This window comes from Triticum aestivum, chromosome 4A (assembly GCF_018294505.1).
Source record: "Triticum aestivum cultivar Chinese Spring chromosome 4A, IWGSC CS RefSeq v2.1, whole genome shotgun sequence".
Taxonomy (NCBI): domain Eukaryota; kingdom Viridiplantae; phylum Streptophyta; class Magnoliopsida; order Poales; family Poaceae; genus Triticum; species Triticum aestivum.
In genome coordinates, this window is record NC_057803.1 from 70,303,359 (window position 1) to 70,330,308 (window position 26,950).

Sequence of the window (26,950 nt, forward strand, 5' to 3'; positions counted from 1 at the left end):
TTTAGCCTCCTCTAGTTCTAGTTCTAATCGGTCTTAGTTGATCAATTAGAGTTTAACCTAGATCCCTCAATCCTCATAATTAGAAGCCCAGTGTGCTTCTAATCTCCTCCTGCCGGTGTCGTGACAAGATGCGTCACACACCCACTGTGCGCCTCTGCGTGCCATCATCCTTCCTGATGGTATGCGGATCTTCATGAAGAATATCAACAAGGAGATATATCAAGCACGCCTTGGGATCGGTGGTGGCATGCAAATCTTTGTATAATAGGGATTGGATCCTCCTCCACCGTCCACCAGATCAACAGGTACCCAACCAAGACGTTCGTCGACGATGGATAGCCAAGACCTGGGAACGACCTCGCCCGACAACAGTTGTCCACAGTTGGCGCACACTCGACTAGCCTTCGATAGCAAGTTATCTATTCACCTACGTGTGGCGTAGTGTTTCTGCGCTCGCAGAGCTCTCGCGCCATGCGGCCGATAGACAGTGTGATAGCGTTGCTTATTAGGGATGATAGACTACTCATATCAATAAGGAATTCCTTCTTTTTCGGAAGCTCATTCGGACAAAACTCCAAAGTTAAGCGTGCTCAGCTTGGAGTAATTTCAGGATGGGTGACCGACCGGGAAGTTGCTCCCGGGTGCGCACGAGTGAGGACAAAGTGCACAGAAAAGACTAGTATTGATCTGTGGAGCCAGTCTAGATCCCGGCAGGAGTAACGGCCACCGGCGAGTGTGTCCGGAGTGTTACAAGTTGGTATCAGAGCTGACCCTCGCGGTTACACGGATGTTTGCGGACAACTTTTCCGTGAGCTCATTCGGACAGAACTCCAAAGTTAAGCGTGCTCAGCTTGGAGTAATTTCAGGATGAGCGACCGACCAGGAAGTTGCTCCCGGGTGCGCACAAGTGATGACAAAGTGCATAGAAAAATACTAGTATTGATCTATAGGGCCAGTCTAGATCCCACCAGGAGTAACGACCACCGGCGGGTGTGTCCGGGGCGTTACCGACATGCATGCCAGACAGTGGACATGACACAAGGGGTGACTCACTCACCCATGCCGTCGCGTGGTGCACACCTGTTCTGAGATGTTTCATGCCTCGGCAGGCGGCACCTAAGTCGGTTTTGACAAGACAGGGTCTGTTCCCAGAGGACAGAAGGTGATGACACCTCATCGTGTGTTTAATGCTTCCATCTATGATGACCCACAAGTATAGGGGGTCTATCGTAGTCCTTTAGATAAGTAAGAGTGTCGAACCCAACAAGGAGCAGAAGGAAATGACAAGCAGTTTCCAGCAAGGTATTTTCTACAAGCACTATAATTATTGGTAACAGATAGTTTGATAGCAAGAGAATTTGTAACAAGTCATAAGTAACAAAAGTAGCAATAGGTGCAACTAGGTAGCCCAATCCTTTTTGTTGCAAAGGACATACCGGAATGGTCTCTTATAATAAACAAAACATTCTTGAGGACACACAGGAATTTCATCTAGTCACTTTCATCATGTTTGTTTGATTCGCGTTCGCTACTTTGATGATTTGATATGTGTGTGGACCGGTGCTTGGGCGTTGTTCTTACTTGAACAAGCCTTCCACCTATGATTAACTCCTCTCACAAGCATCCACAATTACGAAAGAAGAATTAAGATAAATCCAACCATAGCATTAAACATATGGATCATGTCATGGAATTGTCATGGCAGATGTCCTAGTGTGAGGACTTAGTCGTGAGACCAACGCATCTATGTGGTAGCTTGAGAGGGGTTGATCGGGACGAGAGAGGCAACACATAAGACAAAGATTTAGACAGCTTCGAGCCCCGGGAAACATCATCTGGTAATAGCCCTACATGCTGTTTGTGGCTAGGTCTCATTATGCTCATGAGGGAGACGCCGTTAATCCGGCTCTCTTCTCTTTGTGTCTAGCCTTAATGATTCTTTTCTTGCCCCCCTCTCTTGGGGTGCCCCACCCCTCCTTATATAAGATGAAGGGGCGGGTTACATGTAGAGTCAAACTCAGATTAGGACTTAACCTATTTTGACGTCTTACCATAGGCTTCTCACCATGGGCTTCTTAACGTCTTGGGCTTCTTAATGTCTTGGGCTTCTTAACGTAAGCCGGTTTACAATCCGGCTTACAATCTGGCTTACAATCTGGCTTAACTGTCTAGTTTATCTGCCTGGCTTAACTGTCCGGCTTACATGACTGCATTTACTGACTTACAATGCTTGACTGTGTCTACCGGCTTACATGATTGTGTATGCCGGCTTACATGACTGTGTCAGCTGGCTTACAATGCTTAACTGTGTTCGCCGGCTTAACCTGCTTAACTGTTCCCGCCGGCTTATAGTCTGCTGAGTCACCAATGAAACATCAAGTCCCAGCCGGGTTATGTCTCCGGTCGGGTCACACCGCAGGATATATCCCCGACATTAGCCCCCAGTTTAATTTGGATTCATCCATGTTAAGCTGATCTTGTAAAACAAACACAAGAACAATTTTGACAGATTATGCTCTAGGTTAAGGACTCTTGTAAGCCGACACCTGATCATCCTTAAGTCCTTGTCATTTCCTTCTTGTGGGAAGTCTGAGTCAATATACCAACTTCATAATCAATTTGATGACATTGGTTTCTCACAGAAAAATATTGTGAAGAATATTGGCCTTGAAATACTCATCTGATTTTCAGCCTGCTTGAAGATGTAGATCTCCATTATATTCATATCACTTGTAGCCCCCAAGGGCCGGGTCATTATGCAATAATGAGCAGGGACTTTGTAAATATGATCATGTAGACTTGAGCAGCAACGTGTAGCCCCCAAGGGCCGGCTCAGTAAGATAATACTGAGCTGGGACTTTGTATATAATTCATTGATAATAACATCATATGATGTAATCTCCACCATGGGGCTTGAACCCACATCCATAAGGTTAAGAGCTTTTTACTCTACCAACTGAGTAGCGGATTTTTCAATATAATGGACTGAGGCTTGTGTACCTTGAATTATTGACATGAGCAATTGGTATCCCCCAAGGGCCGGCTCATTACAATGGGATGAGTCGGGTCTGTCGACGTCCTGGGAACGGGGGTCCTCAGACTTTCCTGCCTGCGGCCCACGGCGTGGCCTTGCTAGCAGGCCTGTACGGCCCATCTTCATCAACAAGGCACTCAAGACCCTCTTGAGGGGCCAAGCCTCGCGAGGCAGACGACACAAGACCTCCTCAAGAGAGACCTCACCAGGCTGGCTCGCGAGGGGCGGAGAGTTCAAGGCCAGGCAAACCTCGCGAGGTTCTCGTGACGTGAGCCGTGACGATCGAGACCAGGCGGGCGCCAGTGCATGCAGCGTTCTTGTTTCCTCTTTGGTGCTAAGGGGGCAAGCGCAGGCGCGGGGAACCGAGGCGTTAAGCAAAGGTTTCCATATCAGTGCAACGAGACCAAGACCAGCCGGACGGCAAGACGGAGGTCACCGTGGAGCCCAAGACGGTGTCACCACCAGAGCCTTTGGCAGGCGAAGACTACTTTTGTCAGGATAAGCTGTACTAGCTGTCCCCTTTCAAATTGGCCGTTGTTGGCTCCCTTCCCGCTCAATATTTGGGGAGAGGACCAGGGCCTCTATAAATAGGACTAGCCACCACCATATCGGTAGGGAGGGAGACCGGAAACGAAGCCTCAAAGTGAGATAGAGAGAGACCAGAACACACACAAGTTCACCAATCACAAGAACACCTCAACCTCAGGAGGTTGTTCTCCCCCCTGTACTATCCATCCTCAGTCCAAGAGGCAATCCACCACCATCACACTAGAGTAGGGTATTACACCACAACGGTGGCCCGAACCAGTATAAATCTTGTGTCCTTTGTGCTGCGAGTTCATCGAGTTAGTCCGTAAGATCTTAGCTAAACCAGGACGCGGATCGGTAGGGGGGAGATCTTCATGCGCACCCCAGTGTTTGAACCTTAAGGGTTTTGCCGGAGCCCGTGATCCGACATTTGGCGTGCTAGGTAGGGGTGCGCCGAAGCTTCCCTTTCATCGCTCCGCGTCACGTCGCTTCATCGTCTCCATGGCGGACGCTGATACGTCTCCAATGTATCTATAATTTTTTATTGTTCCATGCTATATTATATCCTGTTTTGGACATTATTGGGATTTATTGTACACTTTTATATTATTTTTGGGACTAACCTATTAACCGGAGGCCCAGCCCAGAATTGTTGTGTTTTGCCTATTTCAGAGTTTCGCAGAAAAAGAATATCAAACGGAGTCTAAACGGAATGAAACCTTCGGGAACGTGATTTTCGGAACAAACATGATCCAGAGGACTTGGACCCTACGTCAAGACATCAACCGGGAAGGCACGAGGTAGGGGGGCGCGCCTACCCCCCCCCCCCCGGCGTGCCCTCCACCCTCGTGGGGCCCATGTTGCTCCACTGACGTACTTCTTCCTCCTATATATACCTACGTACTCCCAAACTACCAGATACGGAGCCAAAACCCTAATTCCACCGCCGTAACTTTCTGTATCCACGAGATCCCATCTTGGGGCCTTTTCCGGAGCTCCACCGGAGGGGATATCGATCACGGAGGGCTTCTACATCAACACCATAGCCTCTCCGATGAAGTGTGAGTAGCTTAATTCAGACCTTCGGGTCCATAGTTATTAGCTAGATGGCTTCTTCTCTCTTTTTGGATCTCAATACAAAGTTCTCCCCCTCTCTTGTGGAGATCTATTAGATGTAATCTTCTTTTGCGGTGTGTTTGTTGAGACCGATGAATTGTGGGTTTATGATCAAGTTTATCTATGAACAATATTTGAATGTTCTTTGAATTCTTTTATGTACGATTGGTTATCCTTGCAAGTCTCTTCGAATTATTAGTTTGGTTTGGCCTACTAGATTGATCTTTCTTGCAATGGGAGAAGTGCTTAGCTTTGGGTTCAATCTTGTGTGTCCTTTCCCAGTGATAGTAGAGGCAACAAGGCACATATTGTGTTGTTGCCATCAAGGATAACAAGATGGGGTTTATACCATATTGCATGAGTTTATCCCTATACATCATGTAATCTTGCTTAAAGCGTTACTCTGTTCTCTTGAACTTAATACTCTAGATGCATGCTGGATAGCGGTCGATGTGTGGAGTAATAGTAGTAGATGCAGGCAGGAGTCGGTCTACTTGTCTTGGACGTGATGCCTATATACATGATCATACCTAGATATTCTCATAACTATGCTCAATTTTGTCAATTGCTCAACAGTAATTTGTTCACCCACCGTAATACTTATGCTCTCGAGAGAAGCCACTAGTGAAACCTATGGCCCCCGGGTCTATTTTCCATCATATTATTCTTCCAATACTTAGTTATTTCCTTTGCCATTTATTTTACTTGTATCTTTATTTCTCTTTATCATAAAAATACCAAAAATATTATCTTATCATATCTACCAGATCTCACTCTCGTAGGTGACCATGAAGGGATTGACAACCCCTTTATCGCGTTGGTTGCGAGGAGTTTATTTGTTTGTGTAGGTGCGAGGGACTCGTGTGTGGCCTCCTACTGGATTGATACCTTGGTTCTCAAAAACTGAGGGAAATACTTACGCTGCTCTGCTGCATCACCCTTTCCTCTTCAAGGGAAAACCAACACAGTGCTCAAGAGGTAGCAAGAAGGATTTCTGGCGTCGTTGCCGGGGAGTCTATGCAAAAGTCAACATACCAAGTACCCATCACAAACCCTTATCTCCCGCATTATATTATTTGCCATTTGCCTCTTGTTTTCCTGTCCCCCCACTTCACCCTTGCCGTTTTATTCGCCCTCTCTCTCTCTCTCCCTCCTCCTCCTCTTTCTCTGTTTGCCTCTTTTTGCCCCTTGCACTTTCTGCCATTATGTCTGAAATCGGGGAAATTATTGTCGATAGGGACAATAATAATATCATGAAAAATTCGGATGCTCCTGCTGAAGAACCCCCTATCTTACATACAAAAAAATTCCGAATTGGTAGTGGTAATATTATTGGAAAATGAGTTATCCAAGATTTCTTTACTTGTGCCGGTGTTTTGCCTTCTATGGGTAGTTCTATCCTTCATAGAACTAGTAGTCTTGCGGACGCTATCGCCAGGCTTGTAGTTGAACTTGAAAGACAATTTATGCACATGCATCCTTGCATACAAAGGATTTTCTTAGAATTTTCTAATATTGAGCATTCTTCTGTTAAGTGTGCCACTACTATCTTTTGGCTCATGAGTTTAGAGTTATAATAAAAGAGGCCAAAGAAATCTTTGCGCATTATAGGGTGGACGCTTGCCATCCTCCCATAGAGGCTATCCTTTTTGATCAAGAAGAAATAATGCGTTTTCAATCTCTAGACTCTGTTGCTTTCAATGAAAATCTTAGAAAAGGGTTCCTACCAATGTTCTAGTTGATAGAATTTCTGAACTTAATAATGATTTGGCTATTCGAAATAATGAACTAGGATATTCTCTCGAGTATAGGCTCACAAAGTTCTGTCAAAAAATGCTTATAATGATGAATTGGTTGTGCAATACGAAGGGCCAAAGGAGGAACCTATACCTCCCAAAGTTGATCTTGGGGACTTTTGTCCCATTAAATTTAGCCCTTTTGATTAATTTTGCTTGCCTCAAAGAAAACTTGCTGCCAAACATAGAGAATATGAAATGAGTTTTAATGATCTATCTTATTATTATGGCAATACCTAGATCTATCTTCGCTTTTATGCCTAGCTAGGGGCGTTAAACGATAGCGCTTGTTGGGAGGCAACCCAATTTTATTTTTATTCCTTGCCTTTTGCTCCTGTTTAGTAATAAATAATTTATCTAGCCTCTGTTTTGGTTGTGTTTTTGTGTTTTATTAGTGTTTGTGCCAAGTAGAACCGTTGGGAAGACTTGGGGAAAGTCTTTTTAATCTTGCTGTAAAAAAAACAGAAACTTTAGCGCTCACGAGAATTGCTGTCATTTTTATTTGGAAAGTGCTATTTAGTTAATTCTTTTTGCAGATGATTAATAGATAAATTCCTCACGTCCAGCAATTTATTTTAGAATTTTTGGGGTTCCAGATCTTGCGTTAGCTACAGATTACTACAGACTATTCTGTTTTTGACAGATTCTATTTTTCGTGTGTTGTTTGCTTATTTTAATGAATCTATGGCTAGTAAAATAGTTTATAAACCATAGAGAAGTTTGAATACAGTAGGTTTAACACCAATATAAATAAAGAATGAGTTCATTACAGTAACTTGAAGTGGTGTTTTGTTTTCTTTCGCTAATGGAGCTCACGAGATTTTCTACTTTAAGTTTTGTGGTGTGAAGTTTTCAAGTTTTGGGTAAAGATTTGATGGATTATGGAACAAGGAGTGGCAAGAGACTAAGCCTGGGGATTCCCATGGAACCCCCGAGATAATCTAAGGACACCTAAAAGCCAAAGCTTGGGGATGCCCCGGAAGGCATCCCCTCTTTCGTCTACTACCATCGGTAACTTTACTTGGAGCTATGTTTTTATTTACCACATGATATGTGTTTTGCTTGGAGCATCTTGTATTATTTGAGTCTTTATTTGTTAGTTTTCCACAATCATTCTTGGTGTCAAAACCGGCAGATCTCGGGTAGGGGGTCCCGAACTATGCGTCTAGGATCGATGGTAACAGGAGGCAGGGGACACGATGTTTACCCAGGTTCGGGCCCTCTTGATGAGGTAATACCCTACATCCTGCTTGATTGATATTGATGATATGAGTATTACAGGAGTTGATCTACCACGAGATCATAGAGGCTAAACCCTAGAAGCTAGCCTATGGAATGATTGTTGTATATCTTCTATCAACTAGCCTGGCCTCAGTTTATATAATGCACCAGAGGCCTAGGATAACAAGAGTCCTAGCCGAATACGCCGGTGGGGTGGAGTCCTTGTCTTGATCGCCAAGTCTTGCGGAATCTTCCTTGTATGCAGCAACTGTCCGAACTGGCCCATGAGTATACGGCCATGGGGGTCCTCGGCCCAATCTAACAGATCGGGAGACGACGTGGTGAGTACCCCCTAGTCCAGGACACCGTCAGTAGCCCCCTGAACCGGTCTTCAAGTTAGGGACGCTCCTCGATTCTTCCGAACTGTTCTTCATCTTTGGTTGTCGGTTTTGAAAACTAGTTCAACAAATCTTCTCATCTTCGATCTTGAGGATCGCCGAAATGCATTCGACGAGTTTACACGTCGGGTATCCGAGGAGCCCCTTTAAGTTTCCGGCCTTTACCAATGCCTCGTTATTTTTATGCCACACCTCGGGTTTGAAGTTGTTCCCGGGAGGCAGTGTCCTCTTGCGTCCGAGCTCCAATGCCGGACAGCATTCGAGGTATCTTTTGCAGCCGAGCACCAATGCCGGACTGCTTCCGAGCTCCAATGCCGAAATGTATCCGAGCTCCAACGTCGGACTGTGTCCAAGCTCCAACGCCGAATTATATCCAAGATGTCATAGATCATCTCGGTCCAAAAAAGTTAAAGGAGTTTAGCCGAGCTTAATGCCGGAAATGCCCTCTATGGAGCTAGCCGCTAGCGCCCGAGCTTTATGCCGGACTGCTTCCAAGGTGGTGCACCACCCCGACCGCGGGCTGATTTATTGTGAATATTTTTAACTGGTGCAGTTTATTCTCTACCGATGTATATCCAGTAGCCCTCAAGGTGTGTGTCAGTCTAAAACCCGAGATGCACCTGAAGGCAAGCATAAAACCGTTGTTCCTAGTAGCCCCTAAGACTCAGGTCGATGCGCGAAATCAGCCTGAGGATCAACTCCTAGCTCGGCAGCATACATAGGAATAAAAACACAGTGTAATATATTAGAGATAATAGTGATCGGCGAACGGGCCCCTAAGAGAGGGTCGTGAGAAGTCACCGTGATATATAGCTTGATGCCAGATAGGTCCAGATGGTACTTATTGCTGTCCGAAGACGTGCTTCCCACAGTTTGATCAAACCGAACACTGAGCCCTTTGAATTTTCTGCATTGAATAGGCAATGCAGTAGCCCCCGAAACACTGGTCGGGTGGCAACACCAGATCAGGGGATCGATGTGCCCCTTTAATATTTGTAAATAATGAGTGCAAAGCCCAGTAGCCCCCGAGCCTTAATGTGGGCACGAGTGGCCGAATTAAGGATCAATATCCAGAGTAAAATCACAGATTATGTGTAATGATTCTATGTATGCAAGTACTTTTACATCATTATTTTGACTCCATTGTGACCGTTTATCAGTTGAAAGTGGCCCATCATCGTCTTCTACCCCTTGGTAGATACTATGTAGGGTGTTTCCGCAATAACAAAGCAACCCTTAGCCGACGTCTCGGTGCCCGAAGGTAGTTGTGTTAGCGGAAACGAGGCAATCAGATATGCAGGGTTTAAAACTTTCACTTAGTCATAGGAGCTTTAAACTGGGGATGCTAGCTATGAGCCCCCGGTTACTGTTCGGCGACATCTGAGGTCAAGCCGTAAACACTTCTGCCGATGTTATGAATGGCCCGTAATTTAACATAGTCCTTGGATCACTGACCAGTTTACGCTTACTGTGATAGTCAATTTTCGGCTTTCTCCACTGACGTGCTTGACCCTGCGAGCTGGAAGCACAATCACAGTGGTTCTCCCTTTGCACACCTAGCCGAACAAAGCGAAACGTAGGAGGCAAGCACAGGAGCCGGGCAACCCAACTATTGACCGAAGACACCATTCGAAATCAATGCATATATAGCAATATCCGAGAATGTTTTTGCCGAATCCCTAAAGGTGTTCGGCGTTGCACTGCGAGACTAATGCTGGAAACGCACAAATAGTTTAAAAGTGCCATAGGCTCGAAAAGCCAAAAAACTTATTCAAAAGTTTAATGTTCGAACTAGATCAAGTGTTCGGTGCCAATCCGAAAATTGGACTTGAAAAAAAAGTGCTTCTGCCGTGCTTTAACATGACACATCCTATCTCAAGACTTCAAGTGGGTCAGCCTACGGCTTCAACCTCCTATCCCGAAGGCGGGGTACTTCTCATTAGGCCAGTTTAGCAAACTAAACTCTAGCGTTTCAAGACAAAAATTAGCCTCCTCAGCTAGTGACCACATACTTGTGTCGAAAAAAGGAATGATAGATAATAACAATAATAATAATAAAAACTTTGCAACGACTAAGAAGAAAAACACTTATTATAAAACGGCTCAAATAAACTTAAGAGCCCCCAAGTGACTTGGGTAAAAGAATGATTGCATGTACCGAAGTACTTATATCATGTCTATGTTCACCCGAACTTTAAATGCGTCTTAACCGACCGTCGGCTTCTCCCTCTTTGGTCAAGGACCGAAAAGTGTTATGTACTCCACCTATCGAGAATATCGACGGTGTTTCCAATAACCAGGCAATCAGGCCATAAGGCCGTAACAGACAAAGCGCGCTCAGGGAACTTATGCTATATTACTTCGAAGTGTAAGAAGCATCTTTGAAGAAAATAGTACCCCCACCGATACCTTTCTTCGGTGCTCATTGTTACTATGAGACTTGTGCAACAGATTTTTTGTACTCATGAGTTCCATTGTGTGTCGACCATCATTGAAAACTATAAGAGCGCTAGCTTTCGGCTTCACCCAGTCTGAGGTCCGGCTCGGATGACCCGATCGTGACAATCGCAGAGGTGCTCCCTTTACTCCCTAGCCGAACAATCGGGAACATAGGGGTAAACACATGAGCGAGGCAACCCAGCTTGCAAATCGCTTAAGTCAATATGGTGCATATTGTGGCGTAATACACGAACAAGGAACGAAGCCGTACAAGTATAATCATATGCAAGAGGAAAGGCTTCATGAAGGAAGCCCCCAAGTGAACTGGGTATTTGAATTTGTGCGTCACAAACAAAGTTTGGACATGGAAATTTTTTACAAGCAACTTTTTTTCCAAAAAGGTATAATGCTTGGTCGAACCGAACACAAGTTAAAAATTTAAAACTTGGAGCATGAAGGCAACTTAGCTGGTTAATGTGTTCGGTATTGACGACGCGGTCCGAGCTTGATGTGGGACAAGGTTCCATCCCCCAAGCCGGTCCCGAGGTGGTGGAGCAAAGAGCTCGGCACTCTGAAGTGGTGACATAGCACGGTCAATGCAGGCCGACACCATCATCAACAGTGGGACACGTGATGTCGGCGCCAACCCCATCCAGATCAGCGGCTGGACGCCGCAGCCCTGCTCCGGGCTCGGCGGGAGCTCGGGGGCACGTAGCTGTCATCGCTCGTCTCCGAAGACCCCACGAGCTCAAGACAGTTGCTAGACCACCAGGAGTCGTCGCTGTCGCTGGGGGAGCTACAGGCGAGGCCTGCGGCAGGCCCAGCGCCCGCCGCAGCGTCGTCCTAGTGACCTTCGTCAGGGCAGCACTCTAGGCGGCGGCTTTCCTCGTCGAAGACCTTGAAGAACAGCACGGAGGCGCCGTCGTACTCGAATTGGATCGCGAGGGCGCCCTCCGCGTGGCAGACTCGGGCAATCTCGCCCCAGCCTCGGGTCATGAAGATCTTCCTGGAGGCAACAGCTCCAATCTCCACTCCAGTCGCTGGGGCGTCGCAGTCAGCGTGTTGCATCCAAAGCTCGCGAAGGCCCCTCGGTGGCATCTCAGCGGCGAAGAACTGCGGGAGGTGAATCCAGGGACTTGTCAAGTCGGGCAGTTGCCGAGGCAGCATGGGGAAGTGGAGACGCCCACGTCCAATCAACGGCCACGCGTTGACCAAGGCCGCAAGCTATTGGGGCCCGCGGTGCTCCGCACTTGACCTTTGGCTTCACCTCGAAGCCAAGCCCGAGCGCGCCTTGGGCCCGGGGGCTACTGTCGGTGTTTTGGGAACGGGGGTCCCGAGACTTGCCTGCCTGCGGCCCATGGCGTGGCTTTGCTAGCAGGCCTGTACAACCCATCTTAATCAACAAGGCACTCAAGACCCTCGCGAGGCGGACGACGCAAGACCTCCTCAAGAGCAGCCTCACCAAGCTGGCTCGCGGGGCGGAGAGTTCAAGGCCAGGCAAACCTCGCGAGGTTCTCGTGACGTGAGCCATGACGATCGAGACCAGGCGGGCGCCAGCGCACGCATCGTCCTTGTTTCCTCTTTGGTGCTAAGGGGGCAAGCGCAGGCGCGGGGTACCGAGGCGTCAAGCAAAGGTTTCCATATCAGTGCAACAAGACCAAGACCAGCCAGATGGCAAGACGGAGGTCACCGTGGAGCTCAAGACGGCGTCACCACTAGAGCCTTTGGTAGGCAAAGACCACTTTTGTCAGGATAAGCTGTACTAGTTGTCCCCTTTCAAATTGGCTGTTGTTGGCTCCCTTCCCGCTCAATATTTGGGGAGAGGACCAGGGCCTCTATAAATAGGACTAGCCACCACCATATCGGTAGGGAGGGAGACCGGAAACGAAGCCTCAAAGTGAGATAGAGAGAGACCAGAACACACACAAGTTCGCCAAGCACAAGAACACCTCAACCTCAGGAGGCTGTTCTCCCCCTGTACTATCCATCCTTAGCCCAAGAGGCAATCTGTCACCACCACACTAGAGTAGGGTATTACACCACAACGGTGGCCCGAACCAGTATAAATCTTGTGTCCTTTGTGCTGTGAGTTCGTCGAGTTAGTCCGTAAGATCTTAGCTGAACCAGGACGCGGATCGGTTGGGGGAGATCTTCGTGCGCACCCCAGTGCTCAAACCTTAAGGGTTTTGCCAGAACCCGTGATCCGACAGGGTCTTCAGTAAGTTGATAAAAAAATGACTTTACATTAGCCCCCAAGTGCCATGGTGCATGCTGGCAGTGACATGGGACTTGCATATTTGATGTAATCTCAATTTGAATAATGTAGCCCCCAAGTGCCGGGTCGTAAGCCTGCAGCGACTCGGGACTATTCCCTCCATTGTAAAAATAAATCATGTCCATTAATAAAATAATAACCATTGCGCTGAAGTGACTTTGAAGACACCCATCATAATATTGGATATTGATAACCATAATAAAAATCCAGCCATGTTGGCTATTAAATATTTGAATAATATAATCCGGTTTGGAAAACCGGTTCCTGTGATATTGAATACTACCGGTTTAGGATACTATGCAGTAAGGGTGATAACCCAATCTTTAGAAGCCAAAACTTCCAAATGTTTATGATTGTCATATATGGCGACTTATCATCCAAAGTCAAGCCGGGTTAATCGAAACCACATATATGCTTCAGATATGAACAAAAAGGTCTCAAGACAAAACCAAAGATTGTTTTCAAAAAACTTAAGCCAAACAGAGAAAATATGAGGCTTTTGATTCGAATACGATCTGTAAACCGGACCAAAAGGGGTTAAGCTAGGATTCGAATACGACCATGAAGCCCCCTAGTGGTTTTGGCGTTGCGACGATCAAGAGGGTACCGACAGTATGTTCTCTTTGGTCCGAGTACGACCTATGTTTGAACAGGAAGCCCCCAAATGACCTTGAGAGTTTTTTAACGACTCTGATTCGAATACGATCAAAGTCGGACCCAAAAGGGGTTAAGCTATGATTCGAATATGATCAAGAAGCCCCCTAGTGGGTTTGACATTGCGCCGATCAAGAGGGTACCGACAGCTATGTTCTCTTTGGTTCGAATACGACCTATGTTTGAACAGGAAGCCCCCAAATGACCTATTTGTGAGCTATGCTCGCCGGGAACCTATGTTTGAGTTGTGCTATGCATCCAACTCTCTTTGGTCCCTGTAATTTTTCTGAGAACTCGAACTTGTGAGAAATTAATTCTTTTCATCAATATAGCAGTAGTCTCCGGGGCTAGGTTACTTTTCCCTCCAATGACCCGGGCTTCTTGAATTCACTAAGACTGGCCAATTCCACCGAGTCATGTCATTGTAGCCCCCGAGTCTTAAGACTACTCGAGGAGTTGGCTTGAGACTCTCCGTACTTGACCATGATTATGACCAGTAGATTGCTGGAATATTTTGAATCTCAGCGGGTTATAATTGACCCTGTCCATTGACCAATCCAGTGTAGGCAAGGGCCATAGCTTGATGGCCTCTTTTGTAATGATAAATTTTTCTGCATAAGAAATTGCACAAACGAGAGTAATTGTTCTCAAAGAAAAATAATATGTACTAATAAAATAGACTTAGATGGATATCACCTGATTTGTCCGGACGACAGATGATCCATATGTAACGTCCGTAAACAACCTTTCAACATTGTTACTAAATTCCCTTTGATCCATATAAATCAAGAGTAGTTTTACTCGTTGACCCCCTCGAGGATCTTGCCAAATATTGCCACAGCTTCTCTTTACCCACCGGGTCAACTCCTCCTCCTCCTTTATTTTCCTTGTCCACACAAGATGAGCAGCACAGAGCATAGAGCAGAGCAGTGTGGGCAGAACCGGCAACGGGGAGGCAGCTGAGCAGGCGAATAGTAAAGCAACTTGGCGGCTCGGGACCACAGGCATGGCGACTTGGTAGTGGCAAGGCGACTTAACGGGGCATCGGGCGGCTCAGAAGGGACCTTCCGGGTCGTGTTGACCATTGGATTTTTTTGGCAGCCTGACTCTTTCTTTATTCCCCCGGGTTAAAGCTTCCCCTCATTGGGTGCGTCAGCGAGTCAGGTGATGGAGACGGCGGCTTGAAGCCACTGGGCGCGACGGCTTAGAGGCAAGGCCGAGCGGGGTACACCGGAGCCGACCGGAGAACGACTTTGTCCGGGCATGTGGACGGCGGGTCGAGGCAAGCGCCTCAGAGACGGCCAAGCGAATCATGGCGCATTCGCCAGGGTGAGAGATGCCGGGGAGCAGGTGCTCAGGAAGGCCACTGGCTCCGGCGGAGAGGCTGCTCGGCCAGTTAACATCGCAGCTCAACGACGGTGGCCGGTGGCTTGGCTAGGTGCATCCCGAGGCCGAAGAAGCTCAGAGTGGAGACGAGTCAGCGAGGCGACTTGGGCCGTGCTGTCTGGCGCGCCGGCATGTGAGGGGAGTACTCAACGGCTGGAGAGCTCGGTGACTCAGCGGAGGCCTGCCGTGAAACGGAGCAAAGCGCGCCGACCGTGGTAGAAGCGGCGGCTCGACACCTGCTCCAGCGAGGGCGGCTCATGCAAAGGCGACTTGAAGGTCGGGGCGGTGGCTCGGACAGCGGAGGCTGAGGTAAGCCGACGTGCGTGGACAGCAGCAGTTGACAGCAGTGGTGAGCCGACGCGCGGGGCACAGAAACCCGACGGTAGACCGCAGGTGAAGGAAAACCGCGGCCGCGACGGAGGGCCCGCCACGCGAGGCGGCGACTTGAGGGTCCGTGGAAGCGAAGATAGCCGACGATGTGGCGGCTCAGACTCAAGCGCCGCGGAGGCGGCGTTTGACGAAGCGGGGTCCGGCGAAAACCGAGTTTATCTCTGAATCACGGGCTAGGTACGGCCGTACAAGGCCGACTCGAGGAAGCGTGTTGCAGCGGGAGCAGAGACGACGACTCGCGGTGTCGGCGACTTAGGAACGAGGGTGGCTTGATGCAGGGGAGTAAATCAACAGCGGCCAACGTGGCTCGAGGACGGCGTGAGGCCGTGGTGGCTCTGTGCGGCCGTAGGTGAGGCGGCCCATAGGCGCCTCATGACTCGCAGCGGCGCAACACATCATGGTGGCTTGCTGTGGTGCTCGGCAGTGGCGGGTCAATGCCACAACAGCGGCTCAACCAAGCTCGAGCACGAGGCCACGGACGCGGGCTGTAGTCGCGGATGAAAAACATGGCGGCGGGTTAGCGGCCAGTGGCTCGCAGCGGCTGCCGAAACTGCTCCCTCGATACCTAATGGCGGAGCGATATGCTGGCAGCTTGGCCATGGCAGAAATCAGCAGAAGGAGATGGCGCACACTCGGATGGGTGGCGGCTTGGAGTCGAGACCGGGGTGATTTGGCAACAAGGACGACAATGACTCATGTCGGATCTGAGGCGGAGCCGCCCGGCAAGACGGGTGCGCGGCCGGCGAGTCCCAGTCTGGCTCAAATTGAAGTCTGATATGGTGTTTCGTAAGATCCCTTTTCTTGTCATGATAGCCTTGGAAAAAAGAAAACAGATCCGCCCCTTGGTGTTTTTCAATAGCCAGCGAAAGTGGCTCGTGGAGGCAAAGGCAGCTTGAGGTTATCGTGGCGACCCATCGGTGAACTTCTGTTTGGAGTTAACCCGGAGCGAAGGTGGCTTTGACCAAAAAACCACAGTAGCGAATCCTAGTCATAATAGTGGCTTGATTTATAATCTGCCGTGTAACCCTAACTCCTCTCAAACTTTAAATCTCACCGATCTTAAATCTGGACTAATGGACTTGACGCTTATGAAAATCCTTTCACACCGGCTCTTCTTAAACCGGAAAATTGCAAACTTCTCGATCCCTGGGAGAAATCCCTCCAAGAACTCAACACCACCGTGCACCAGTTCCATGGTGGGCGCCAACTGTCGTGGAATTGTCACGACAGATGTCCTAGTGTGAGGACTTAGTCATGAGGCCAACGCATCTATGTGGTAGTTTGAGAGGGGTTGATCGGGACGAGAGACGCAACACATAAGACAAGGATTTAGACAGCTTCGGGCCCCGGGAAACATCATTCGGTAATAGCCCTACATGCTGTTTGTGGCTAGGTCTCATTATGCTCATGAGGGAGACGCCGTCAATACGGCTCTCATCTCTTTGTGTCTAGCCTTAATGATTCTTTTCTTGCCCCCTCTCTTAGGGTGCCCCGCCCCTCCTTATATAAGATGAAGGGGCGGGTTACATGTAGAGTCAAACCCGGATTAGGACTTAACCTATTTTGACGTCTTACCATAGGCTTCTCACCATGGGCTTCTTAACATCTTGGGCTTCTTAACGTAAGCCGGTTTACAATCCGGCTTACAATCTGGCTTAACTGTCTGGTTTAACTGTCTGGCTTAACTGTCTGAGTTAAATGACTGTGTCTATCGGCTTACAATGCTTGACTGTGTCTGCCGACTTACATGACTGGGTCTGACGGCTTACATGACTGTGTCTGCCGGCTTACAATGCTTAACTATGTTCGCCGGCTTAACCTGCTTAACTGTTCCCGCCGGCTTAAGCTGCTTAACTGTTCCCGCCGGCTTATAGTCTGCCGGGTCACCAATGAAACATCAAGTCCCAGCCGGGTTATATCTCCGGTCGGGTCACACTGCGGGGTATATCCCCGAGAGATCCAAATCAGCCCCTTACGGAATAGCGCATAAACTAGGGTTTAAGCTTCTGTCACTCTAGCAACCCATCATCTAATAACTACTCCACAATGCATTCACTTAGGCCCAAAGATGGTGAAGTGTCATGTAGTCGACGTTCACATAACACCGCTAGGTGAATCACAACGTACACATCATCAACATAACGAACGAATACCAAATTCACATGATTACTTATGACAAGATTTCTCCCATGTCCTCAAGGACAAAAGCAACTACTCACAAATCATATCCATGTTCAAGATCAGAGGGGTATTAAATAGCATAATGGATCTGAACATATAATCTTTCACCAAATAAACCAACTAGCATCAACTACAAGATGTAATCAACACTACTAGTCATCAATAGGTACCAATCTGAGGTTTTGATACAAAGATTGAACACAAGAGATGAACTAGGGTTTGAGATGAGATGGTGCTGGTGAAGATGATGATGAAGATTGATCCTCCCAAGATGAGAGGGTTGTTTGTTATGACGATGGCTTCAATTTCCCCCTCTCGGAGGGAAGTTTCCCCGGCGGAATCGCTCCATCGGAGAGCAAAAATGCTCCTACCCAAGTTCTGCCTTGAGACGGCGGCGCTCCGTCCCGAAAGTCCTCTCCTTATTTTTCTAGGGGAAATGGTCTTATATACCAGAAGATGGGCACTGGAGGCTGGCCAGGGGCCCCACTACCATCAGGGCACGCCTAGGGGGGTGGGTGCACCCTGGTGCCTATTGGGCACTCGGATGGCCCCCTCTGGTACTTCTTTTCTCGAATAATTTTATTTATTCCAAAATAAATCTCCGTGAAATCTCAACTCATTTAGAGATTTGCAGAATAGGTATCTCTGACGTAGGTTTTTCAGGTCGAGAATTCCAGCTGTCGGCAATCTCCCTCTTCATGTAAATCTTGCATATTAAGAGAGAAAAGGCATTAGATTTGCTCCACAAAGTGTTATAGTGATTAAAAACACTATAAATATTAGTAGGGAAACATGATGTAAAATGGATGTATCAACTCCCCCAAGCTTAGACCTTGCTTGTCCTCAAGCGAAAGCTGATATCGATAATCATGTCGAGATGTTTAGAGAGAGAGGTGTCGATACAAACAAGAACCGAACATAGTAGCATCATGACCATTATTATAACAACAATGAACTTCATGATAAAACTTCTCATGAGCAAGTAAGAATTCATCACAACATCAAAGTACAGGGAATAAACTTCCTTGAAAACTAACAAACTATGTTCTGAGTCAACAATGCAATTGCAATTCATCATCTTTTCAGGAAGAGTCTCATGTCGGAGCTTTGTTTAGCAAGTCCACACACTCAACCATCATTTAGTCTTCTATGATTTCTAACATTCACAACATATATACAGAGCAAAAAGATTTAGCCAGGCACATAGAAAGATAGGGGCTTATAATTTTGCCTCCCAACTCATATCCAACTGGATATATGTGCCTAGATCTTTCCCCACCACATGATGCTTGCAAAATAGAAAAATAAAAAAAGGAATAGAGGATAACACTATTGACTCTTGCATAAAAAGTAAATGCATAAAAGTAAAGGATAGGCCCTTCACAGAGGGAAGTAGAGCTTGTCATGCGATTTTTATTTTTGGATGCGCAAGCTCTTAATGCAAAGGAATATCATGTTATATTGCCCCTTGTGATAGCAACATTTATTATGCAGTATGTCGCTTTTATTTCTTTGTCATCACAAGTTCGTGCAACACTTATTTCCCCTTACAATAAAAGATCATACATATTTAGAAGCATTTTTTATTGCCTTATGCACCGATGACATCTTACTTGAAGGATCTTATTCAATCCATAGGCAGGTATAGTGGACTCTTGTAACATGAAACTGGGTTTAAGGTTTTGGATGCACAAGTAGTATCTCTACTTGGTGCGAATTTTTGGCTAGCAAAGATATTGGGCAAGCACCACATGTTAGAGGATCTATGACAATATAACTTCTATGTGAACTAGATGATACCCCATGCGTTGCTGCGGGAATTGCTTGCACTATATCTTAGTAAGATTTCATTATATGAATATGAATATTTGGAATAATAATATAGAACTAAAATTGAAAAGCGTATAATTATAAAAATATGTGTTGAATATAAGTAGCATAATATATTAAAATGTTCGATCCTTTTGCATGCATGTTGAAAGTTGAGATGAGCATTGTTCAAGGCATGATTGCATAATGATGTAAAATATTCTTGCAATAACATCGTGCACTTGCAATAACATCATGCACTTGCAATAACATCGTGCATTGTTGCAGGGATTTTTTAGAGGACAATTTTATGCAATGATAAAAAAATTAAAATAACTAAACAGTTTTTTACTGGAACCAATGTATAGAAAAAACAACCAAACGAAGTGCATCCTTTTTTTGTAGTTGGTTTTTTCATCAAGAAGAATGACCATCACATGGCTCATGCACCACCAAATATATTCAGTGGTTTACTGATGTTTGCTTGAACTACGTCGATATTTCCCCAAAGAGGAAGGGATGATGCAACACAACAATGGTAGGTATTTCCCTCAGTGATGAGACAAAGGTTATCGAACCAGTAGGAGAACCACGCAACACCACATAAACAGCTCCTACACAAAAAGAACAAATACTTGCAACCCGACGTAAGAGAGTGGCTGTCAATCCCTCACGGGTAAAAAGATGGATAAAATTGTAGTAGATTGGATAAATAGATCTCAGGGGAATGTGAGATAAAATAAATAAATAAAAATTGCGGCAAGGTATTTTTGTATTTTTGGTTTAATAGATCTGAAAATAAAAGCAAATAAAAATGGATCGCGAAGGCAAATATAATAAAGAAGAGACCCGGGGGCCGTAGATTTCACTAGTGGCTTCTCTCAAGAAAAATAGCAAACGGTGGGTGAACAAATTACGGTTGGGAAATTGATAGAACTTCAAATAATCACGACGATATCTAGGCAATGATCATTACATAGGTGTAAGTGCATCTAGTGCCACCCCTAGTTAGTTTTGGAGTATTGATGACAAACTTGATTGAGGGACTAATGTGTTTGTGAGAATTGTAGGATAACACATGTAGTAGTCCCTTATTGATTCAGTTTACCTACCAGAGACGACCCCTAAAAATGTGTGAAGACAATGAAGAGAATGGTGATCTGTGAAGATATTCACTGTGAAGACTATGACATGAGAAGACATTCACGTGAAGACTATGGAGTAAAAAGACATAGTTGTTTCGTAGTTTCATTTTATTCTTTGTTGAGTCATAGGAACCATCGTACTGTTAAGTGGGGTCCAAGTAAACAAAGTCAGAGTGACTGATGTGATGCTCAACCAAATCCTATGTCTTCGAGCAAAGACAATGAGAGCAAATCTTATCCGGATCTGAATGAGTCAGCTTTACTTGTAGCCCAAGTCAAGCTGCCACGTGTGTTTGAAATCTGACCGTTGGACACGTGTCAGTTCCTTAGTGACCCAGGGTCATTTTGGACAAATCAGGTCGGGTTGCCTCCTAGCTATAACTAGCCCACCCCCTACACCATAAATTGGTGGCTGCTCAGAGTTAGTACATGGCTTTTGTTGTTTGAGAGCAACACACCTCTGAAGCATTTGAGAGAGAGAGATCCTTGCGAGGACAAAGCCCTAAACACCCAGAGCCAAAGAGTGTTAGGCATCATTGAAGTCTTTCTGTCTGCGTGACCTGAAAACTTGTTACACTTGAGGTTTGTGAATCCTCCAGCCGGTTAGGCGTCGCGTTCTGAGCATCCAAGAGTCATTGTGGATCGCCGGTGAACGAAGTATGTGAAGGTTTGGAAGTTTACCTTGAAGACTTACCAGAGTGATTGGGCGAGGACTGGGTGTCCTTAGCTCAAGGGGAATAAGGTGAAGATGCGGTCTTCTGAGTTAAATCTCAGCCTCCCTAACCAGACGTACAGTTGTCACAGCAACTGGAACTGGTCTACCAAAATCCTTGTCTTCACCAAGCAACTGGTTCTATCCTTCCCTTCCCTTTACTTACAGTTTGTCTTCGTGAAGTCATTGCCTGCTTGCATGATCTGAGTGTCTTCACTGCTTGAAGACTGCTTACTATTTGGCTTCATACTATCTTCCATTCTGATCCATACTACCTAGCTGCTGATAGTCTTCGTGCTTTCACTTCATTGCTTACTTGACTATGGCTTGTCTAGTGTAGTATACCTTCCGCTGCATATCAATAGGTTCATTTCTTCTTGAAAGTGCGTTATATCAACTAGAGGGGGGGGGGGTGAATAGGCGATTTTTATGAAAGTCTTCAAAATGTGGAAGTTTCGAAGACAAAAGATAGAAATAAACCTATTACCATGCAGCGGAAGGTAGACTACACTAGGCAAACCATAGTCAAGTATTCAATGAAGTGAAAGCACAATGACTAATAGCAGCTAGGTAGTAAGGATCAGGTAGGAAGATATTATGAAGCCAAACAGAACACGCGGTCACTCAGTGAAGACAAAAGATAGTGCAATCATACAATGACTTCACAAGGACCAACAGTAAGTAAAGGGAAGGGAAGGATGAAACCAGTGACTCGTTGAAGACAATGATTTGTTGGACCAGTTCCAGTTGCTGTGACAACTGTACGTCTAGTTAGGGCGGCTAGGTATTTAAACCTGAGGACACACAGTCCTAAACACGCAGCTCAGGACACCCAGTCATCACCGTATTCCCCTTGAGATAAGGTCACACAGACCTCGCCCAATCACTCTGGTAAGTCTTCAAGGTAGACTCCCAAACCTTCACAGACTTTGTTCACCGGCGATCCACAATGTCTCTTGGATGCTCAGAACGCGACGCCTAACCGGCTGGAGGATTCACAGTCCTCAAGTGTAATAAGTCTTCAGATCACACAGACAAGAAGACTTAAGTGATGCCTAACACTCTTTGGCTCTGGGTGGTTTGGGCTTTATCCTCGCAAGGAATTCTCTCTCAAAGGCTTTGAGGTGGGTTGCTCTCAAACGACAAAAGCTGTACTCTAACTCTGAGCAGCCAACCGTTTATGGTTGTAGGGGGTGGGCTATTTATAGCCACTAGGCAACCCGACCTGATTTGTCTGAAATGACCCTGGGTCACTAAGGAACTGACATGTGTTCCAACGGTCAGATTTCAAACACACATGGCAACTTTACTTGGGCTACAAGCAAAGCTGACTTGTCCGACTCTGGACAAGATTCGCTCTCATAGTCTTCACTCGAAGACATAGGTTTTGGTTAAGCATCACTTCAGTCATTCTGACTGGTTCTCTTGGACTCCACTTAACAGTACGGTGGTTCCTATGACTCAACAAAGAAGAAAAAGAACTACGAAAGATCTAAGTCTTCGAGCTCCATAGGCTTCATGTGATGTCTTCTCTTGTCATAGTCTTCAATGTGAATATCTTCATATACCAACTTTGACATCAATGTCTTCATACATTTTTAGGGGTCATCTCTGGTAGGAAAACCGAATCAATGAGGGACTTCTACCTGTGTTATCCTGTAATTCTCACAAACACATTAGTCCCTCAACTAGGTTTGTCGTCAATACTCCAAAACCAACTAGGGGTGGCACTAGATGCACTTACAATCTCCCCCTTTTTGGTGATTGATGACAAACTAGTTGAAGTTTTCAACGGGGAATATAATATGTGAAATTGTAAGAGGATAGTGAATTGTCTTCATAAGCTGTGAGGGCTCCCCCTGAAGATGTGCATATAAGTAATTTGCTTTTGGAATGCAAATGCACATGGCAGGTTGTGCTTGTGGAGATCCTCTTCAACTTATGATGACAATCCACTATGCATGTGAAGGTATGTGAAGATAATGACATGCATAATGGAAAATGGACGTCTGCAAAATGATCTAAGTGCGGAATTTATCATCGCACATGCGGAATTTATCATCGCATCACAAAGTGGCAAATAAGTAGCAGACAACCATCGAGTTTAAGTGTTACAACTCAAAGAACCAAATGTATCAAAACGAGAGTTGTAAACACGAAGCAAAATATAAAGCAACCGCCCATATGGACCCGCTTGAAGACTATCAAACTCATGCGCTTCTCCCCCTTTTGTTAGTAAGGACCAAAAAGGTTTGAAGACATAGAGCATCTACTCGTTCCCATGAAGAGTAGGTGAAGAAGTAGGGTCGTCGGTGGTGTTCGGCGGTGCAGAAGAACTTGGAGCAATGTCGAAGCGTGCTGAAGGAGGTGGTGGTGAAGTAGCATCGTCTTCATCTTCGATCACTCTGGCATTCACAGTTGCAGCAGAGGAAGAGAACTCAGAGTCTTCAAGAGATGGAGTTCGTCGCAGCACTGCCCTTCGAGGAGGTGTGGAGTCAAACTTGAAGCGTTCAGAGAAGCCATCCTCTTGAAGATCATCTTCAGAGCACATAAGAGTCAGCCCTTTCCATGTGCGTCGAGAGGTTTCATGTGCAACAAAGGTATTCTTGGTGGCAAGATTGCGAATACGGTTGACATCCACCAAGAGGCTTTGCATTTGGCGCTTCAGCCAGTCATGATGCCTATCCTGTTTCTGATGAAGAGCCACCAGAAGCTCTCGGTCATTGAGAACATGAGTGCTCTTCTTGGGTCGTTGGGCAATTGTGCTATCAGTGGCTTCAGTAAGGGCAGGATGTGGTGCACGGGTAGTTCCAGCCAAAGGATACACATGGGTGACTGCTTCAACTCCTTCAATGTTCTGAGAAAAACTTTGATGCTCCGCATTCTGAAGACTTAGAGGTTTCTTGGCAGGCTCAGGATAAATGGCTTCAATAGACATATCCACATCAGGCAGAAAGATCCGATGATTGCGAGCAGATGGCTGATATGAGATAGCGGAGTGGAGTTTAATCAGCCGCATTATCCATGGAGCGTAGAACTTCAAGCCAAAAAGATCAGAGCCTGATGCAGCAAGTTGGCGGGTGAAGAAGTCCTGTGCATTGAAGCATTTGCCATGAAGAATATAGAAGACCAAAGTCTTCATTGCACCTTCCAGCTTGGCATGTGGAGAATGTCCTTTGATGGGCCAGAGAGTTCGCCTTGTGATATGATAAATAGTCCTTTGGCAGATACTCAAAGTCTTCAACAAAGAACTCCTTGGGATATGCAACATCTTGGGGCAATGGCTTCATCATACTGAGCATCTGACTCATGTTTGGTTCAGGCTTCTGAAAGATGCTCTCCATAGCTTCACTGTGAAGCTGACAGCCAGGTTCGTAGAGATCGCCAGGAGTGGGCAGACCAGTGAGCTCAATGATATAAAGGCTTTGGCTTCGTGATGAACATTTTCTGTCATCCACTCCAGGACCCAAGTCTTCGGATCTCTGTTGTATCCACGAATGTGAAGTGTGGCATAGAATTGGAGCAGCAACTCTTCATTCCAGTGCTCTTGGTCGGTGACAAACGGCAGCAATCCAATCTCTTTGAAGCAATCCAGAGCTTCTTCCAGATAGGGCAGACCAGCTATTGCTTCAATGTCAAGACGCTTATGTGGGAAGATGCGACCTTGATTGTATAGAATGCAGGAGTAATAGCTTCGCTGCGGATAGCTCCAGAACCAATCAGAAGATATTCTTTCCCTTGAGTAGGGGTTCCTGGAGCTATTGAAGAAGGTGTTGTCTGCTTTGAAGCCATTGCCATTGAAGGATCCAGGTGCTGATGCAGGACCTGGAAACCTGGGCAATCTTGGGATTGGCTTCTGTACCCGAGGCCTGTGCTCAACATGATAGTCAAACTGAGGACTAGCAGCAGGCGCAGGAATAGAAGCAGTAGCATCAGTGGCTTCGCTGACTTCTGGTGCTTGGGTTGGTGAAGGCTCCACACTGGCTTCATCCATGACAGCGTCAGTGGCGTCGGTGGCAGCCTCAAGATTCTCAACCTCCACTTGACGAGCTGGAGGGTCGGTCATAGTCACGTTCTCCTCGAGAATAGCTTCTTGGTGGGACGGGGGAGTAGCAGCTTTTGGGGTTTCTTCTTCATCGGCTGATGCAGCCGGAATGTCTTCAGCAGTATTAGCTTTAGACTCAGAGACTGGAGGCCTTGGTCCTTTGCAAAGCCTGCGTAACGCTGGCGACGCCTGTGGAGTTGGAGTTGGCTGGGCCTCAAAGTCTTCTTCTTGTTGTGCTTGTGGGTGATCAGCCCATGATGCATCCTGAGCAATTGGCGTCAGAGGACGACCAATGCTGATGAGCTCGCTGTGCGTTAGCACGGGCGATGATACCTGTTGGTGCTCGAGCTGAGGAAGAACTGCATCATCTTCAACATGGTCATGGTGACCAATGTCTTCAGCAGCGATGGGATCAGCTATTGGAAAGTCTTCAGCTTCATGAGCCTCTGTGAAAGCAATCTCATGGACAGTTAGTTGGCACTCCTGAGGTTCAACGTCAGGGCGAACCATGGAGATGGGTTCAACAATCAAGGGCTCTGTGGGAGTAGCCCGTTCCTTCTTGGTCTTCCGCTTCTTCTTGGAGGGAGCAGTAGCAGAGGCTTCAGGATGTTTCCTCTTTCTGGCTTCGGCCTCAGCAGTCCTCGTCTTCTTCAATTCTGAAGCGGTTGACCTGGCCTTTAGCTTCGAGCCAGTCATGCTAATTGGGAAAACAATGGGATCTGCTTCCTGCCTTGGTGCGTCGGGTTCAGCCATAGCGGGCTTCTTCTTCTTCTTTGCAGCCATCCTGGGGTCGATGCTAGGACGCCCAAGGGCCTTGCGCTTCTCAGCCTCATTGTAGGCTTGCACACACTTGTCAGCCAGGCTCTTCATGCGCTCACGAGAACCTTGAGCTTCTTCACGCTTCTTGAGAAAGGCTTCTTTAAGCTCGTGCAGCATGATCTTGAAGTTCTTGACCTCTTGCACGCTGAGCTTGGCCATATGCTTCTTGAACTGAGCTTTCTCAAAGTCAATCTTCTGCTTCAGTTCGACGATGCGCTGAGCTAGTGCTAGCTCTGAAGCAATGGCGCCATGGAAGGCGACACTGAGACCAATGGGAAGTTGCAGGTCTTTGAAGTTGAGGTTGGGAGTTTCAAACCACTCATCAATGAAGTCGTGGATGATTGCCACGTCAAAGAGAGGCAAATTGTTGAAGATTTCTGCTTCTTCTTTGCTCTTGATCAGTTGCTCAAGAGCGTCATCTGCAAGATCTTCATCACTGGACAGATCAATGGCATCGTTGCGCAGAATAGCAGCAGCAGTCAGTTCTTGGCCGGTGTGTGGCAGAGGCATCTTGACCTTCTGGGGCTTGGAGATGCGTGACAAATCTTCAGACTGCACACTGTCTTCAGAAGGTGCAGTGGCCAGTGGCTTCGCCCGTGAGATTTTTGGTGCAGAGGCAGGCTTTGAAGCTTTTGGCTGCTTCAGTTTCTTTGGCTTCAGCGCTGCAGGCGCTTCATCTGATTCAGCGTCATCTGCAGGCTCATTCACGACAGTCCCTTGAACCACGATATGGGTGATGAGACCTTCAAGGTTGTAGAAAGGACCGATGACATTGGGTTCTGCATCGCGTGTGCCGTCAGCCCGGGGAGCAGAAGGACCAGGGTTGAAGCCTAGTCCCAGTGACTTCTTGTTTTCCTTGGCCGATGCCTTTGCGTGCTGGAAGTTGCGCTTGAAGAGATTATCGTCACGACACCATAGCAATGATGATGGGTCGGCATCTTCAGGCTGAGGTCCATGGACCATACACGGATAGAAACCCTGAGCAATAGCTTCAGCTTTGTT